Source organism: Ursus arctos, unplaced genomic scaffold (assembly GCF_023065955.2).
Source record: "Ursus arctos isolate Adak ecotype North America unplaced genomic scaffold, UrsArc2.0 scaffold_14, whole genome shotgun sequence".
Classification (NCBI taxonomy): Eukaryota; Metazoa; Chordata; class Mammalia; order Carnivora; family Ursidae; genus Ursus; species Ursus arctos.
The window spans coordinates 19,583,869-19,600,337 of NW_026622808.1; the positions used below are offsets into that span (position 1 = coordinate 19,583,869).

A 16,469-nucleotide genomic window follows, 5' to 3' on the forward strand; every position below is an offset into this window, starting at 1 on the left:
GTTTGTACCTCCTTTTTTTTTTTTTAAGTAAACTCTGTACCCATCGTGGGGATTGAGCTCACAACCTCAAGATCAAGAGTTGCACGCTCTGCGAACTGAGCCAGTCAGGCCCCCGTAAGTTTGTACCTCTTGATCCCCTTTACCTATTTCGCCCATTCCCTCAACACTTTCCTTTCTGGCAACCACCAGATTGTTCTCCATATTTATGATTCATTCCTGTATTTTCTTTCTAAAGATTTTATTCATTTGTTTGAGAAAGAGAGACAGAGATAGCGAGAGAGCACGATCAAGGAGGAGAGGGAGAAGGAGGCTCCTTGCGGAGCAGGGAGACTGACATGGGGCTTGATCCCAGAACCCTGGGATCATGACCTGAGCTGAAGGCAGACTCCTAACTGACTGAGCCACCCAGGCACCCCTGTTTCTGTTCTTTTGTTCGTTTTCAAGATTCCACATATGAATGAAATCAAATGGTATTTCTCTTTCTCTGACTTAGTTCACTTAGCATAATACCCCTGAGTCCAACCGTGTTGTCACAAATGGCAAGATATCATTCTTTTTTGTGGCTAATATTCATATGTGCATATGTGCATATATAATGTATATGCCACAGCTTCTTTATCCATTCATCTGTTGATGAACAATTGGTTCCTTCCGTATCTTGGCTATTGTAAATAATGCTGCAATAATCTTAGGGGTGCAGATATCTTTTTGAGTTTGTGTTTTCATTTTCTTTGGGTGAATACGCAGTAGTGGAATTACGGGATTACATGGTAAATCCTATTTTTGATTTTTTTGAGGAGCCTCCATACTGTTTTCCATAGTGGTTGTACCAGTTTGCATTCCCACCAACAGTGCATGGGGTTCCCTTTCCTTCATGCCCTCAACACTTGTTATTTCTTGTCTTTCTGACCCTAGCCATTCTGACAGGTGTGAGGTGATATCTCATTGTGGTTTTGATTTGCATTTCCCTGATGACGAGTGCTGTTGAAACATCTTTTCATATGTCTGTTGGCCATCTGTATGTCTTCTTCAGAAAAATGTCTATTCTGGTCTTCCGTCCATTTTGAATAGGATCATCTGTTTTGCCAATGTTGAGTTGTAGAAGTTCTTTACATATTTTGGATATTAACTTCTTATCAGATGTCATTTGCAAATATCTTCTCCCATTCGGTAGGTCACCTTTTCATTTTGTTGATGGTTTCCTTCACTGTGAAAAAGCACTGTATTTTGGTGTAGTCCCAATAGTTTATTTTGCTTTTGTTTCCCTTAAGACATACCTAGAAAAATATTGGTAATGCTGATATCCAAGGATTATAGTCTATGTGTTTAGGAGTTTTCTGGTTTCAGGTCTCACATTTAGATCTTTAATGCATTTTGAGTTTATTTTTATGTATGGTATAAGGAAGTGGTCCAATTTCATTTTTTTTGTATGTAGCTGTCCCATTTTCCCAAAACTATTTATTGAAGAGACTACCTTTTGCCCATTGTATATTCCTCAAGTTTTTTAATGGAAAATTTTATTGAGATCATTGTTGATACCTATGCAGTTACAAGAAGTAATACAGAGAGATTCCTCACTTTCTCAGTTTCCCCCAATGGTAAGCTTTTTTGTTTTTGTTTTTTTAAGCAAGCAAGCTCTATGCCCAAAGTGGGGCTTGAACTCACGACCCCAAGATCAAGAGTCCCAAGCTCTATTGGCTGAGCCAGCCAGGCGCCCCTGCTTTGTTTTTGTGGTAAAACACATGTAAGATGAAACGTACCATTTTAAAGGGCACAATTTAGTAGCATTAAGTACATCTACACTGACGTGTGCAAACATCACCATTATCCATCTCCAGAACTTTTTCATCTTCCAACTGAAACTCTGTCCCCATTAAACACTAACTTCCCCACCCTCTCCCCCATCCCCTGGTAACTGGCATTCTACTTTCTGTCTCTATTAATTTGCTTATTCCTGGTACCTTGTATAAGTGGAATCATACAATACTTGTCCTTTTACATCTGGTTTACTTCACGCAGCATAATGTCCTCGGGGTTCATCCATGTTGCAGCAGGCATCAGAACTTCCTTCCTCTTTGAGGCTGAATAATATTCCATTGTGTGTATTCGTCACGTCATCTATTCATCCGTTGATGGACACTTGGGTCACTTCCACGTGTTCTCTACTGTTAAGTAATGCTGCAATGAACACGGGTGTGCAAATATCAGTTTGAGTCTCCAGGGGCAATCTTTTACAAAATGATATGTAATATCAAAACCAGGAGATACACACACACACACACACATACACACACACACACACACACACACACACACACACATTTCCTGCTATGTTTTATGTTTTTCCCCAGCTTTATTGAGATATATCAGCCAGGATATTGACATCGACACAATTCATTAATCTTATTCAGAATTTCCCAGGCTTACTTGTATCCATTTATTTGTATGTATTAAAATCCATACAATTTTATCATGTGGATGGGTTTCCATACCCACCACCGCAGTCAAGATTACAAACAATTCTAACACCACTACTATCCCTAGGGCTGCCCTTTTAGAACCACCCCTCCCTCCTTCCTCCAACTGCTATTCTGTCCCCATCTGGAAAAAATGTTACCATTTCAAAAATGTTATATAAGTGGAATCAGACATTTTGTAACCTTTTGAAATTGGCTTTTTTTTTCTATATTCAGCATAATTCTCTAGAGATTCACTCACTTTGGTTGTTGCATGAATCAAGGGTTCGTTCCCTTTTATATAGAATGCTGAGTGGCATTCTATAATATGGATGGACCATGGTCTATCTAATCATTTGCCCATGTGAAGGACACCTGGGCTGGTTCCAGCTTTTGTCCATTATGGATAAAGCTACAATGAACACTCATGCACAGGTTGTTGTGTGAACATGTTTTCATTTCTTTAGGATAAACGCCAGGAGTGCAATTACTGGGTCATGTGATACTTGTCTGCTTAGTTTCTTCTGAAACTGCCAAATTGTTTTCCAGACAGGCTGTACCATTTTACATCCCCAACTGCAATAAGGTCCTTGTGTATTCCGATATACTCCAGTTTTTCCACGTCCTTACCAGCATTTGGTGTTGTCATTAATTCTCATTTTAGCCATTGTGATAGGTGGTAGTGATTTCTCAGGGTGGTTTTAATTTACATTTCCTTAATGGCTAATGATACTAACTAAACATCTTTTTTTTTTAAAGATTTTATTTATTTATTGACAGAGAGAGACAGCCAGTGAGAGAGGGAACACAAGCAGGGGGAGTGGGAGAGGAAGAAGCAGGCTCCCAGCGGAGGAGCCCGATGCAGGGCTCGATCCCAGAACCCCGGGATCACGCTCTGAGCCCAAGGCAGACGCTTAACGACTGAGCCACCCAGGCGCCCCTAACTAAACATGTTTTCATGTGTTTATTTGTCATCCGGATATCTAATGTGGTGAAATGACTAAATATTTCAAACCTAGCCCAAATTTTATGTATTTTATATATATATATGTCATATGTATACATATGTGTTGTATATGTCATATGTATACATATGTAAAATTGACTTCTCATGGAAGCCCAAAGTACAATAATTCAAAAAAGTTTAATAAGGGGCGCCTGGGTGGCACAGTGGTTAAGCGCCTGCCTTCGGCTCAGGGCGTGATCCCGGCGTTCTGGGATCGAGCCCCACATCAGGCTCCTCTGCTAGGAGCCTGCTTCTTCCTCTCCCATTCCCCCTGCTTGTGTTCCCTCTCTCGCTGGCTGTCTCTATCTCTGTTGAATAAATAAATAAAATCTTTAAAAAAAAAAGTTTAATAAGTCAACCTTAAATAAAACATACTATAGCTAGAATAAAACACCGATAAAGTTCTGACAAATGTTGGTAGCTAGGCATCCACTGGAAGTGGCATAGTTTAGTGCAAGCATAATATGCCATGCTAGTTACCGGCTGACTTAAAACCAGGACTGCCTGCTAAAAGAAATCTACCGCCCTGGGTTTATAACTCGGAGGGACTGTTTCCTGTTTTCTACACCACACGTCTCACTGCTTGATCTGGGGAAATCTGGGGAAATTGCTTTCTTGTGTGGCTTATTTTTCAGGGCAGTAGGTCATGTTTGAGGAATAAACACATGCTTGGTTAATAAATAAGCAATTTTATGTTCCAAGGAAGATGTGAAGGGATTACTGAAAAATTATTCACTTTACAGCGGCAACTGAGGAAGATGTATTTTACATTTTCATATAGTGCACTTGGTAACCTATAATTCAAGTCCTTGATGTTGAGTCAAACGAGGCATGTCCATTTTTCTCTGCAATGGTTAATTTTATGTATAAACTCGGCTAGGCCATGGCACCTCATTGTTTGGTGAAACACCAGTCTAGATGTTGCTGTGGAGGTATTATTTCAGATGCAATTAACATTTATTGTTTTTTTTAAAGATTTTATTTATTTATTTGACAGAGAGAAAGGGAGCACAAGCAGGGAGAGAGGCAGAAGCTGGCCCCCTGCTGAGCAGGGAGCCCGATGCAGGGCTCGAACCCAGCGCCCTGGGACCATGACCTGAGCTGAAGGCAGATGCTTAACTGACTGAGCCACCCACGTGCCCCAGTTGAAGGTCTTAAGAGCAAAGACTGAGGTTTCCCAAAAAAGAGGACATTTTCAGGGTACCTGGGTGGCTCAGTTGGTTAAGCATTCGACTCTCGGTTTTGGCTCGGGTCCTACTCTCAGGGTCGTGAGATCAAGCCCTGCGTGGGGCTCCATGCTCAGCACGCAGTCCGCTTGAGATTCTCTCTCCTTCTCTCAGCCCTTCCTGCTTGTGGTCTATCTCTAAAATACATTTAAAAATCTTAGAAACAGAAAAAAGAAAGAAATTCTCTTAAGACTGTTGCATAGAATCCCTCAAGTTTCTAACCTGCTGCCCTATAGAATTCGGAGTCAAAACTGCAACATCTACTTTTCCCCGAATCCAACCTGTGGGCCATATGTGTATTGTCTATATGTGTTTATACACACACACACGTACATACATACATGTATTTATGTATATGTATATGCATATCCATATACTATCATCACACTATTGTTTTACAATAGATTACCACTGGAGACTCAAACATATTTGCACACCCATGTTCACAGCAGCATTACTTGCAACAGACAAGATGTGAAAGCAACCTGAGTGTCCATCAATACCTGAATAATGTGATGTATACATAACAGATTAGACTGTGACTTGCCAGCCCCCACAATTACATGAGGCAATTCTTCAAAATAATTCTTCCCCCTTCTCTCTCCTTCTTTTATACACCACACACACACACACACACACACACACACACACACAGAGGCATACCTTAGAGATATTGTGGGTTCAGTTCCAGACCACTATGATAAAGTGTGTATCATAGTAAAAAGAGCCGAATGGATTTTTTTTGTTTCCTAGTACGTATAAAAGTATGTTTACACTATAGTTTAGTCTATTAAGTGTGTAATAGCATTATGTCTAAAAAACTCCACTGTACATACCTTAATAAATACTTTATTGCTAAAAAAATGCTAACCATCATCTGAGCTTTCAGTGAATCATAATCACTGATCAAAGAACAAATATAAAAATAATGAAAAAGTTTGAAATATTGTGAGAATTACTGAAATATGACACAGAGACATGCAGTGAGCAAATGCTATTGAAAAATGATATTGATAGACTTGCTCAGGGTTGCCACAAACCTTTAATTTATAAAAATGCAGTACCAGCGAAGTGCAATAAAAGGAGTATGCCTGTACATGTATACAACAAAATCAAGAGAGCAAATATATATGTACATAAATTTACGTCTCTTTCTCTCTCTCTCTCTATATATATAATCCATATCTCTGGAAAACCCTAACATATCCTCCGAGGCGCATGAAAAATGTAAGAAACTCCCACCTAATACTAGCAACAGATTCACAAAGATGTAGAAATGAACCTGTAGCCTCTGAGGTTGCTAAAACCAACTAGGAGTTTTATTTTTGCCACACAGGGAGTGATGCTGCAAACACCTGGTCTCTTAATGCATCTCTGGGCATTCACAGCACACCCTTCCCCACACACCTCACGCCATCCTCCCCACCTGGGAAGGCAGTAGGGGCAGATAAGGCAGGTGACTTGTCCAAGGACCCACGAGCTGAAAGATGGAGCCTAACAATGTGACTCTAGGCCAAGGTCATTCTCCCTACTGGCGCCTGAGATGGGGGTGTAAAACTGAGGCCTCAGGAAGCATCTTGTAACCCAGGGGAATATATGGGTGATGGAGACAGACATAGAGCTCATGTTCCAGCATGGGGTATCAGGACTGTGGAGAAAAATAATCCCGAATGAAGGAGGGGGCATCTGCAACATCACAGGGGGCCACTGGGAGAGGGGGCCATGCAGGTGTCAGGAGCATATGGGCAAAGCTCTAGGGCTAGAATGTGCCAGACTTGAAGAACAGAGGATGAGGAGGCCCATGGTGAAGTGGAATGAGCAGTCAGGGAGGGAGCAAAGGCCTGGTAGCCCCCAGTGATGTCTGACTTTGGCTTTTTTTGTTTATAAATTTTTTTAAGATTTTACTTATTTGGCACAGTGAGAGAGCACAAGCAGGGGGAGCAGTAAAGGAGAGGAAGAGGGAGAAGCAGGGCTCAATCCCAGGGTCTCGACCTCAGCCGAAGGCAGACGCTTAACCGACTGAGCCACCCAGGCGCCTCAGATCATCTCTTTTTAACACTATTATTCCATTGTCTGGACTGACCGCAGTTTATCTATTCACCTGCTGAAGGACATCTTAGTTGCTTCCAAGTTTTGACAACTGTGAATAAAGCTGTTACAAACATTCCCGTGCAGGTTTTCATGTGGACATGTTTTCAGCTCCTTTGAGTAATTATAAGGTGTGCAAATGCTGGGTCACATAAAAGAGTGTTTAGTTTTATAAGAAACTGCCAAACTATCTTCCAAAGTGGCTGTACTATTTTCCATTCATACCGGCAAAGAATGAGAGTTCTCGTATCCTTGCCAGTGTTTGGTGTTTTCCAAGTCGGATTTACCCTAGTCTAAGAAGTATAGGGTCGTATGTCCTTGTTGCTTTGATTAGCAATTCCTTAATGGCAGCTGAACATCTTTTCAAATGCTTATTTGGCATCTGTAGATCTTTGGTGAGGTTTTCTATTCAGGTTTGTCCATTTTTTAATTGGGTTGTTCATTTTCTTATTGTGGGAGTTTTAGGACTTTATATTTTGGATAACAGTCTTCTTCTTTTTTTTTTTTTAAGATCTTATTTTTAACTAACCCCTACACCAAATGTGCAGCTTGAGGAGTTCGAACTTACAACCCTGAGATCGAGAGTTGCATGCTCTGCCGACTGAGCCAGCCAGGCATCTCTGGATAACAATCTTCTATCAGATGTGTCTTTCCAAATATTTTCTTCTACTCTGTGGCTCATCTTCTCATTCTCTTGATAGTCTTTGCTTTTTATTCTTAGCAAGATGGGAGCCATTGGAGGTTTTGAGCAGAAGAGGAATGTGATGGAACTGAAAATTTAATTCCTATTAAATATCCAATGATGGTGTCTGGGAGGCAGTTTTCTAGAGCTCATGGGAAAGGTCCAGGCAAGGGATAAACATCTGGGAACCATCGGCATGCTAATTTTTTAAAAACTTAAGGTGAGAGTCATATGATAAAATTAAACATTTTAAAATGAACAATTCAATGGTATTTAGTACATTCACTACATTCACGATGCTGTGTAAGCACCACCTCTAGTTCCAAAATATTTTCATCATCCCCAAATAAAACCCTGAACCAATTAAGCAGTTACTCCCTCTCGCCTGCCCCAGCTCCTGGGCCATCTGCTTCCTGTCTGTAGGGATTTGCCTATTCTGAACATTTGAAAGAGACTCACAGTATGTGGCCTTGTGTGTCTGACTTCTTTCACAGAGCATGGTTTCAAGGCCTATCCACCTTGCAGCATGTATTAGGACTTCACTCCTTTTTGTGGCTGAATAGTCCATCGAATGTGTGCACCAGTCTATCCTTTCATCTGTGAATGGATATTTGGACTGTTTCCAGTGTTTAGCTTTTGTGAAGAGTGAAATAACAATAAACATTTGTTTATAGGGATTTGTTCACGTACCTGTTTTCTATTCCTTCGGATTAGACACCGAGGATGTAGATGGTTTTTTAAGATCGGCAAGACTGAAAGCTAAGGGGGTGAATGTAGATAGGGGACCGAGTCCTGACGTAGTTCATTACTAAGAGGTCAGTGGGAAGAAGAGGAAGCTATAAAGGAGCCTGGAAAGGGGCAGATGATGGGATGGGAAGAGACCCAGGAGTGTGTGGTGCACTGGAAACCAAGTGAGAGAACGGACTCCTGCATTCAGCAACAGGCAGGTGCCTGCGACCTTGAAGAGTCATTTCAGCAGAGTAGGAAAAGCCTGAAAAGAGCAAACAGAAATTAGAGAAGACCTAAATAAACGGACAGATACACCATGTTTATGGATTGGAAGATTTAATATTGTTAGGAGAATAATTCTCCCCAAATTTGTCTATAGATTCAATGCAATCACAATTAAAATCCCAAGAGTTTTTGGTAGAAATTGATCAGCTGATTCTAAAATTTACACAGAAATGCAAAGGACCTAGAGTAGCCAAAACAATTTTAAAAAAGAACAAAGTAGGGGCGCCTGGGTGGCTCAGTCATTAGGCATCTGCCTTTGGCTTGGGTCAGGATCCCAGGGTCCTGGGATCGAGCCCCGCACTGGGCTCCCTGCTCAGCGGGAGGCCTGCTTCTCCCTCTCCCATCCCCTGCTCGTGTTCCCTCTCCTGGCTGTCTCTCTTTCTGTCAAATAAATAAATAAAATCTTAAAAAAAAAAGAAAGAGAACAAAATAGAAATCAAATACCTGATTTCAAGACTTTTATAAAGCTACAGTTACCAAGACAGTGTGGTCTTAGCATAAGGGTAGACCTATCAATCAATAACAGAATATGGAGTCCAGGATCAGACTCACACTTAAACACTGAATTGATTTTTGACAAAAGTGCCAAGGTAATTCAGTGTGGGAGCAGACATTTCAGGACTGGTGCTGGAACAACTAAATCTTCCTACGGAAAAAAATGAACTTCAATCTTACCTCATGCCATATACGAAAATTAACTTAAAATGTATCCTAGACCTAAGTGCTAAAGGCATCAGTTTTGCTTAAGCTGGGATTCCAACGTACAGCCATGGAACACTGGTCTATAAAATTGTTCCCAACATTTTTTTTTTTTTTTAAGATTTTATTTGTCAGAGAAAGAGAGAGAGAGAGAGCGTGCACAAGCGGGGGGAACAGCAGGCAGAGGGAGAAGCAGGCTCCCCACTGAGCAGGGAGCCCAATGCAGGACTCAATCCCAGGACCGTGGGATCATGACCTGAGCGGAAGGCAGACGCTTAACTGACTGAGCCACACAGGTGTCCCACCAACAAATATCTTGTCCTTAAAGCAGGACTCTTCCATGTCCCTATTGTCTCACCTGCAGAGAAAGTTGTTCACACTCTGACTCCTCTCGGGTCTATTCCTTCAGTTTCTACCCATTCTACCTCCAACTTCCTCCAACTCTATCTCCACCACCTTCACTCTAGTACGGGCCCCTGTTCTCTCCACCCTGGGCCATGGCAATGGCCTAAAGGGACGCATCACTTCTTGTCCTCCTTCAGCCCAGGCTCCACCCTGCAGCATGAGCAACTATGGGATTCTCCTGGTTAAAGCTAAAGATCCTCCCCACAGCTCACAAGGCCCTCCCTGCCCAACGTAGCTGTTTCTGACCTCCCTCTCAGCCAAATGGGCCTTTCTGTTCCTACATTATTTTCTTCAGGGTCTTGGCACAACCTGTTTCCTCTACATAGTGCCCTCCTTCTCCCTGCTCTTGCTCATCCTTTGGAACTTGGCATAAGTGCATCTTCCTTCAAACGATCTGACTTCTCCACCCCAGGAGTGCCCCATGCTATGATCTCATTGCACCCTGGGCTTTCCTTCCATTGCACTTACATTTTCCTACCACTTATGAGCTAATCAACATGGGAGACAGTCAAATGAGCTCATGGACTGTTCACACCACGAGCAGGAACACTGTCTGCTCAGTGTACCACTGGAGGCCAGGGACCAGCTCAGTGTTTAGCATGTCAAGAACACTTGAGAAATACTACCTGAGGGAGAGATACTGAGGTTCAGACTCCACTTGCCCATGAGCTAAGGTTCAGAAAACTTCCAAGTGGCCTGCTTTCATGGATTCCTCATAACCCATCTGTGGAGGTGTCATCATTGTTTCCACAGGTGAAGAAAAGGAAAGTGTAGACAAGTCCAATAAATTTTCCTGGCATCACCCAGTTACTGACAATGGAGTCAGGTTTCAAATCCAGGTCTTTTCTGATTCCAGCATAAGATCCCACCCTCTACCCTCTACTGCAAGTGGCTCAGAAAGAAGGAGGAGCTGATGCAGTATGATAGCCACTTAATCGGCAGCAAGTCTGTATTATTCTTTCAATAAAAAAATTTAAAGTGTCATGTACGTGGTGGAGAACACCCCACGTGATATATCTTTTATGTAGATGCAGATGCTGGGTATTCACTAGTGACTAGTATTGGTAACATCTTTGCCATTAAATTGAAAGTAGGAAGACGGACAATAAACAGGGCATCCAAGAAATGTGAAGGAAAAGGAAGCAGTGATCAAAAGGAGGGGAGGCTTGAGGTGGTTCCTCAGCCGAAACCTGAAAATGAGGAAGCGCAGGCCCCAGAGGCAGGAATAGGGACAGTCACAGGCTGTGGGGCGTGACTTAGGGGAGCACTTGTTCATCTGCAGGACTAAACGATGTGGCACTGGAGACACTTTCAAAACACAGAGAAGCGGCCTAGAGGCTCAGGGCCTTCATACTTAGAACAAGGCTCTGTCCCTCACTACTTTCATCTTTTGACATCTTCCCAATGACGCCTTCTCTAGCTGCCCCATTTAAAATTCCCACGACTATCCATGTTTACATCTCAACACAATATATTTTACTTATTTCTTTTGCCTCTTCTTTGCCTTCCTAGCAGAGCTCCACAACAGATGATACAGTTGTTTCGTCTGTGCGATGCCACAGCACTTGCATCTGGAGCTCAGCATCAGGTCAAAAAATATTTGCCAAACTAATAGTGCTGGGTAAGTTCTAAAGAAAAGGCGGCCACGATCGAGGCCCACCTGGCCTTGCCTAACAGACCCTGCCATCCCCCGACTACAACTAAATAAAAGCAGCTCTCAGACCCGCCCTTGGCCCAGAGGCCCACTAGCCTCAGCCCCAGTCCAGCCTGCCCGCCTCCCACCCTTACGCACGGCCTTGGGTCTTCACTTCCGAGTCTCAGGCCCCTCGGCCAACCCTTCCCCGCCGACCCGCGGCCATTCCGTCCCATCCCCCAACCTCCCGTCGCAGCCGCGGGAACCACCACGGCCACCGCCGCAGTGGCGCCCGCTCTGCGCATGCTCGGCAGCGTGGGGACGCAGCGTGAGGACGAAGACCCCGATGCGCATGAGCAAGACCTTCCCGGACGGAGTGGGGTGGTACATCAGGAGCGCCAGCTCTCTCGTCCCGCCCACCTCCCCGAGGCCCCCGGCGGACGCGCACGCGCACTGGGAGCGGAAGGGCGGACGGGCGCGCGCACGAGGCCGGGCGGGCGGCGGAAGCGGGAGAAGCCGACTGTCGGGGGGAGGGGAGTTGGCGGGTGCGCGCGCAACGGGGGCGCGGGCGGCGTGGGGGGGCGGCCGAGACGGGCGGGCGCGCGCGCGAGACTTACCCTCACTCGGCGGCGGCGGCGGCTTCTTTGTTTCGTGAGGAGAGGCGAGACGCCCACTCTGCCCCCGGCCCCGCGCGGAGGGGCGGGGGCGGCGCCGGGAAGGCGACGGCGCCGGCGGCTCTCGGTAAGGAACGCGGGCCGCGGGGGGAGCGCGGCGCGGGGCTTGGGAGGACGGTTTGAATGGAGCCGGGGCGCCAAGGGGGGAGGGGGCCGCCGGCGCCCAGAGCGGGGCTGGGGTACGGCGGCGCCCGAGGGTCAAGAAGCCTGGCCGGCATCGCGCGCGCGGGGAAGGCCACAGTGTAGCGAGGCCGCGGCGGCTACAGCATCCGCGGGCCGTGGGGTGGGGGCCCGGGCCGCGTGGAGGCCGCGCGCGCGCTCTCGCTGGGGTCGCCGGACAAAGCTCTCCGCCTACTCTGCAGGCTGGGGTCCCGGCCCCCGGTCGCTGTGTCCGTCGCGGCAGCAACAATAGCAAGACGTCGGGGTTTTTCTGGCTACGTTGTAACGGGTCCGACCCGAATGTTGTCTTTTCGGGGAGGCTGCGGTCGTGGCTCAGTAGGAAAAACCCCAAATGAGTTCAGTGTCGCCTGGAAACGAGCATTAGGAGTTCTTTTGGGTTAACCGACCTAAAATTTTATTTAAAAAAAATCACGTATTGTTGGTTTTCAAAGAAAAGTAAATAATTCCCCAATTCCTTGCAAGTGGTGACTTCAGAATGTTTGCCCTGAAGTGGGGAGTCTAGAGCAAGTGGGGGAGGACGGATAGAACTGTTTGGTGTTGAAAGCATTGTTTTTGTTTTGCATCCTTTTGCCTTCAGTTGATTTTTCCAGATTAAGGCTTTTATTTAAAACGTGGGCCTTTAGGAGAGTGTTTTGTGCTGGTCTTGAAGACAACAGCCTTGATTTCCCTCCACCCCCCGGTGAATCCTTGGGGAAACTAGGGAATAAGTGCAAGAGCCACTTCCTAGGAATTTCAAATAAGTTTTCAGTTTGAATTGACTGGATTGCAGTTTGATTCCCTGGGATGTCCGTCACTTTGCTGTGTGACCTTAGATAAGTAGCTTAATGTCTCTGAACTTCTTTGTTTCCTCGTTTGTTTAATGGGGATAATGGCACAAATGGAGTTGGTGAAAACCTGTAAAATGGTTCCTGGCAAGTGGGAAGTACCATTGTTACCGTCAGGCCCAATCTCCTTCATTGTTGAGCAAATATTTGTTGAGTCCCTACTGGGTGTTAGATGATTGGTGATTGGATGCTCTGAGGAGCCTCTCTAGTCTTGTAGGGGAACAGATGGTAAATGTGGGAACAGCTCCCCGTGGCCTATCATGTAATCCTCATTACCCTTCCTGTGAGAGGAACACAGTGGATGTACAGGGAAGTGATGGGAGCCAGAGATCAGGGAGGTTGTACGGAAGAGGGGGCCTTTTCTCGGAATCAGGGAGTATGTCCAGGCTTGCATGTGACCACCTGGACCAGTCATTGCACCCCACTGCTACACTCGCATATCATCTTGATCCTTTCCTGTGTAGCAGTTACCCTGGTGTGTAATTACACTTTCATTCTTCTCTGAGAGCCATCAGAGCAGCGATTATGTCTGCTTGGTCTCCTGGAGTGTACCCTGGGTCTGGCCCATAGTAGGTCCTTAGGGAACATTTGTGGAATGAATGAGGAGAGTCCTTGGGGGGATGGAGTAAGTATATGCGTGAAATGCTTTGCACAGGACTGGGCTTGGGTTGTAAGCAATAAATGTTAGTTGCTCTTGTTGGTTTTTTAACTTTCCAAGGCCATTGTCCCCTGGGAATGAGGGTGTGGGGTGGTGGTTAGTATGGGTGGTGGTGAGGACTGCTAATTCTGGAATCAGACCTCCTGAATTCACACCCAGCCTTCTAAATCCTAGCTTGACCTGGAGCAAGGCATTTATCAGTAGGTCCCCTACTTGTGAAACAGGTATGACAGCAGTGCTACCTCAGTTGTTATAAGGGTTGAAAACATAACATAGGAAGCTCTTTAACACACTGCAGTGCCTGGCATATAGTGAGCACTCAATTTATTGGAGTTAATGTTGTTCTTTATACGTGTGTGTGTGTGTATATATATGTAAGTCAGTTATTTAAGGAATGAAAACATAATTTGGAGTCACCCTGTATCCCAGGAAGTTCAGGTTTGATGTGCTGGTTATATACATTCTGATTTCTTTAAAATCAATTCATATGTAATTATGACAATAATAAATGCTCCTCCATGTGCCGCATACTTTTGTCATTCCTTTTGGGCCCTCAAAACACTGGGAGGTAGCCCTAGGCTCTATTCAACCTTCTGGGTTCGAATCCTGGCTTTACCACTTTCCCTCTTAGTGCCTTAGAGAAATGGAGGTGACAGTTCCTGGCATTTAGTGAATCCTCGGATATGTCGGCCAATTTTGGCCGCAGTCATTAAGGCTGCCGTGACACAGAGGGGCCCATTCACACCAACCAGAGACAGAACACAACATGAATGGCGCCCCCCAGCGTTGTGCAAGAAGTGGCCCAACCTTACATTCCCTATTGGAACAAGTGGGTATTGAGAGCCTACCACGAGCCAGGCCCTGATGGGGGCTGGGGTTTCAGCCGGGAACAGGCAGACAAGGGCCCTGTTCTCTTTCGATCATATCCATCTCCTTAGTGGCAAAGGGGGACGGTAATCGTACCCAACTATGATTGTTGCAACGTCTAAACGACAACTGTAAAGTGGTTAGAATGGTGCCCGGCACACAGTGCTGAACAGTTGGGTGCTAGTGTCATTTATTAGGATTCCTACAGCATCCTGGCAGCTTGAGATACAGAATATATTTTTGCTCTGCTGTGATAGTTGTGTGTGTTTTCAAAGTAGTAGCAAAGGAATCAACTCTTCTATTTTGTTTTTCATAATTAAAAAATTGTAAGCTTGCACTTTCACCATAATGCACTGGAAAGAAGGAAGTGTGTTTGGTGGCATGGGTTTTGGAAAATATCAGATGTTTGTTTCCCATCTCACATATTTCCTTGTAACTTATAACACTGATTGGAACACTTAAGAGAGAATTGGAGTTTAGAAAAAATTAAGGGCACCTGGGTGGCTCAGTCGGTTACATGTCTGGCTCTTGGTTTTGGCTCTAGTGATGATCTCAGGGTTGTGAGATCGAGCATGGGGCTCTGTGCTCAACAAGGAGTCCGCCTGAGATTCTCTCTTCCTTTCCCTCCCCCCCCAAAACAAACAAGTAAAACCTTTAAAAATAAATAAAAAAAAAATAAAGGGATGAGCAAAATCTACTCTAAAAAGGAAGTAACAGCTGCTGGAATATTGGGGGGAAATGTCTGAGGGGGAACACATCAGAATCAAAAGTCTGAGGCTAAATGGAGCACCCGTTGCTGTCAACCTTAAGGAGATCATCCCTAAGAAGTATAAGGCTCATTAATATGATTATATGATTGGAGTTTTCTGTTAACTGCATGCTGATGATACAAATTTTTCAGAACGTGGATTTGATGGGCATGAGAAATTTGGTCGCAAATCATCTTCATGTGAGGGAAAGGCCATTGAGGGTAGTGCCAGATGTAGCGGAGTTTGCTGGGCGGTTGGATTTCATAGGACAGAGAGAAAGGAAGGGATGCATCGATTTCCGTCTCAAGTCCCTTAGAGGTGGGGCTTTCTTTAGAAAACAGGTAACTGTTAGCAGGGCATAAACCAGGCCCCTTCGAAGCCTTTGGGACTAGACTGGTCTCCAGTGTTTCCCCTTTGGGACTGTTACTTTGTTATAAAGGGGGCATGTCTTTATTTTTCATGGGGATACTTGTTACTGGGAATAGTCTGGGTTTTGCTCAGTGTGAGTTCAGCCATGTGTGAGATAAAAGGAGGTTGGACCCCGTATTTAGTAGCAGCGGGCTTTAAAATGGCTCCTTGGGATGTTTAAGTTCTCTTTTCGCTGTTAAGTCATGCCCCACTGGCTCAGGAAGCAGGTGGCTGCGTGACAGTTGCTGCCTCACCTGTTCAAGAGGGGACAGGGTTTGATGTGGGTCACCCTGACTTGCACCAAAAGTTCCAGTAAAGTAGAATGGTGGATGGTCTCATGGTCTTAATGGTGACACTGAAGCCCAGGGGTCCACTTGTTGTGTGCTGGGAGCTGCATCTGGCCCTGATGACTGCCAGTTGTGTCTTTGATCACAGCCTAACGTGGTTTTGTGCTAAACACCCATGGCCGCCTCCTGGGAACACACCCTGGATACCCTGCCTGTCAGAGTGCTTGCACTTTGCACCCTTTCAGGCTGTCCTCTGCCTTTTGATCCTCAGCCAAAATAAGTTACTCAAGCCTGGAGTCAGACAGACTTGAGGCAGGACTCTACTTCCTGTGATATTGGACCAATGACTTAACCTTCCTGAGCAGAAAACCCCGTTCCCCACTGTTCCTCCCTCCAGCCCCCTCTTACCCCATAGTCTCCCCAGTTGGCACCTCCAGTCACCAGTACTGAACCAAGGGATGCAAGTTGGAGCTGAAATCCAGCCTGGCTGGGCTTTGCCAAATCTGGCTCCAAGGCTGGTCCGCCCCGGGGAAGGGACACTTTCTGTATTTCAAAGGGCACGTGCTAGCTGAAGCCCTATTGGTTACCTTAGTCATCATTGACTCCTTTCTTT

The 16,469-nt window shown here is 45.2% G+C and overlaps 1 protein-coding gene and 1 long non-coding RNA gene across 9 annotated transcripts in view; one reads left to right on the top strand and one right to left on the bottom strand.

Annotated features, from left to right (window-relative positions):
• Nucleotides 1-5,713: 5,713 nt before the first annotated feature.
• On the bottom strand, nucleotides 5,714-11,495 carry LOC125283801 (uncharacterized). The gene is made up of 2 exons (XR_008959057.1): nucleotides 11,369-11,495; nucleotides 5,714-8,449 (listed from the first exon to the last, which is right to left on the bottom strand). It is a non-coding gene; the product is annotated as an uncharacterized LOC125283801 (long non-coding RNA).
• A 293-nt stretch (nucleotides 11,496-11,788) lies between these two features.
• Nucleotides 11,789-16,469, top strand: part of SMARCA4 (SWI/SNF related, matrix associated, actin dependent regulator of chromatin, subfamily a, member 4) — an 87,259-nt gene continuing 82,578 nt past the window's right edge. For 6 of the 8 annotated variants that reach the window (XM_057311526.1, XM_044377993.3, XM_048226838.2 and 3 more), the window contains exon 1: nucleotides 11,804-11,950. The gene's annotated coding sequence lies outside the window, so the exon portion shown is untranslated. Of the gene's footprint in view, nucleotides 11,951-16,469 lie in introns of all 8 variants that reach the window. The other 2 variants (XM_057311527.1, XM_057311529.1) reach the window with 2 other exon arrangements.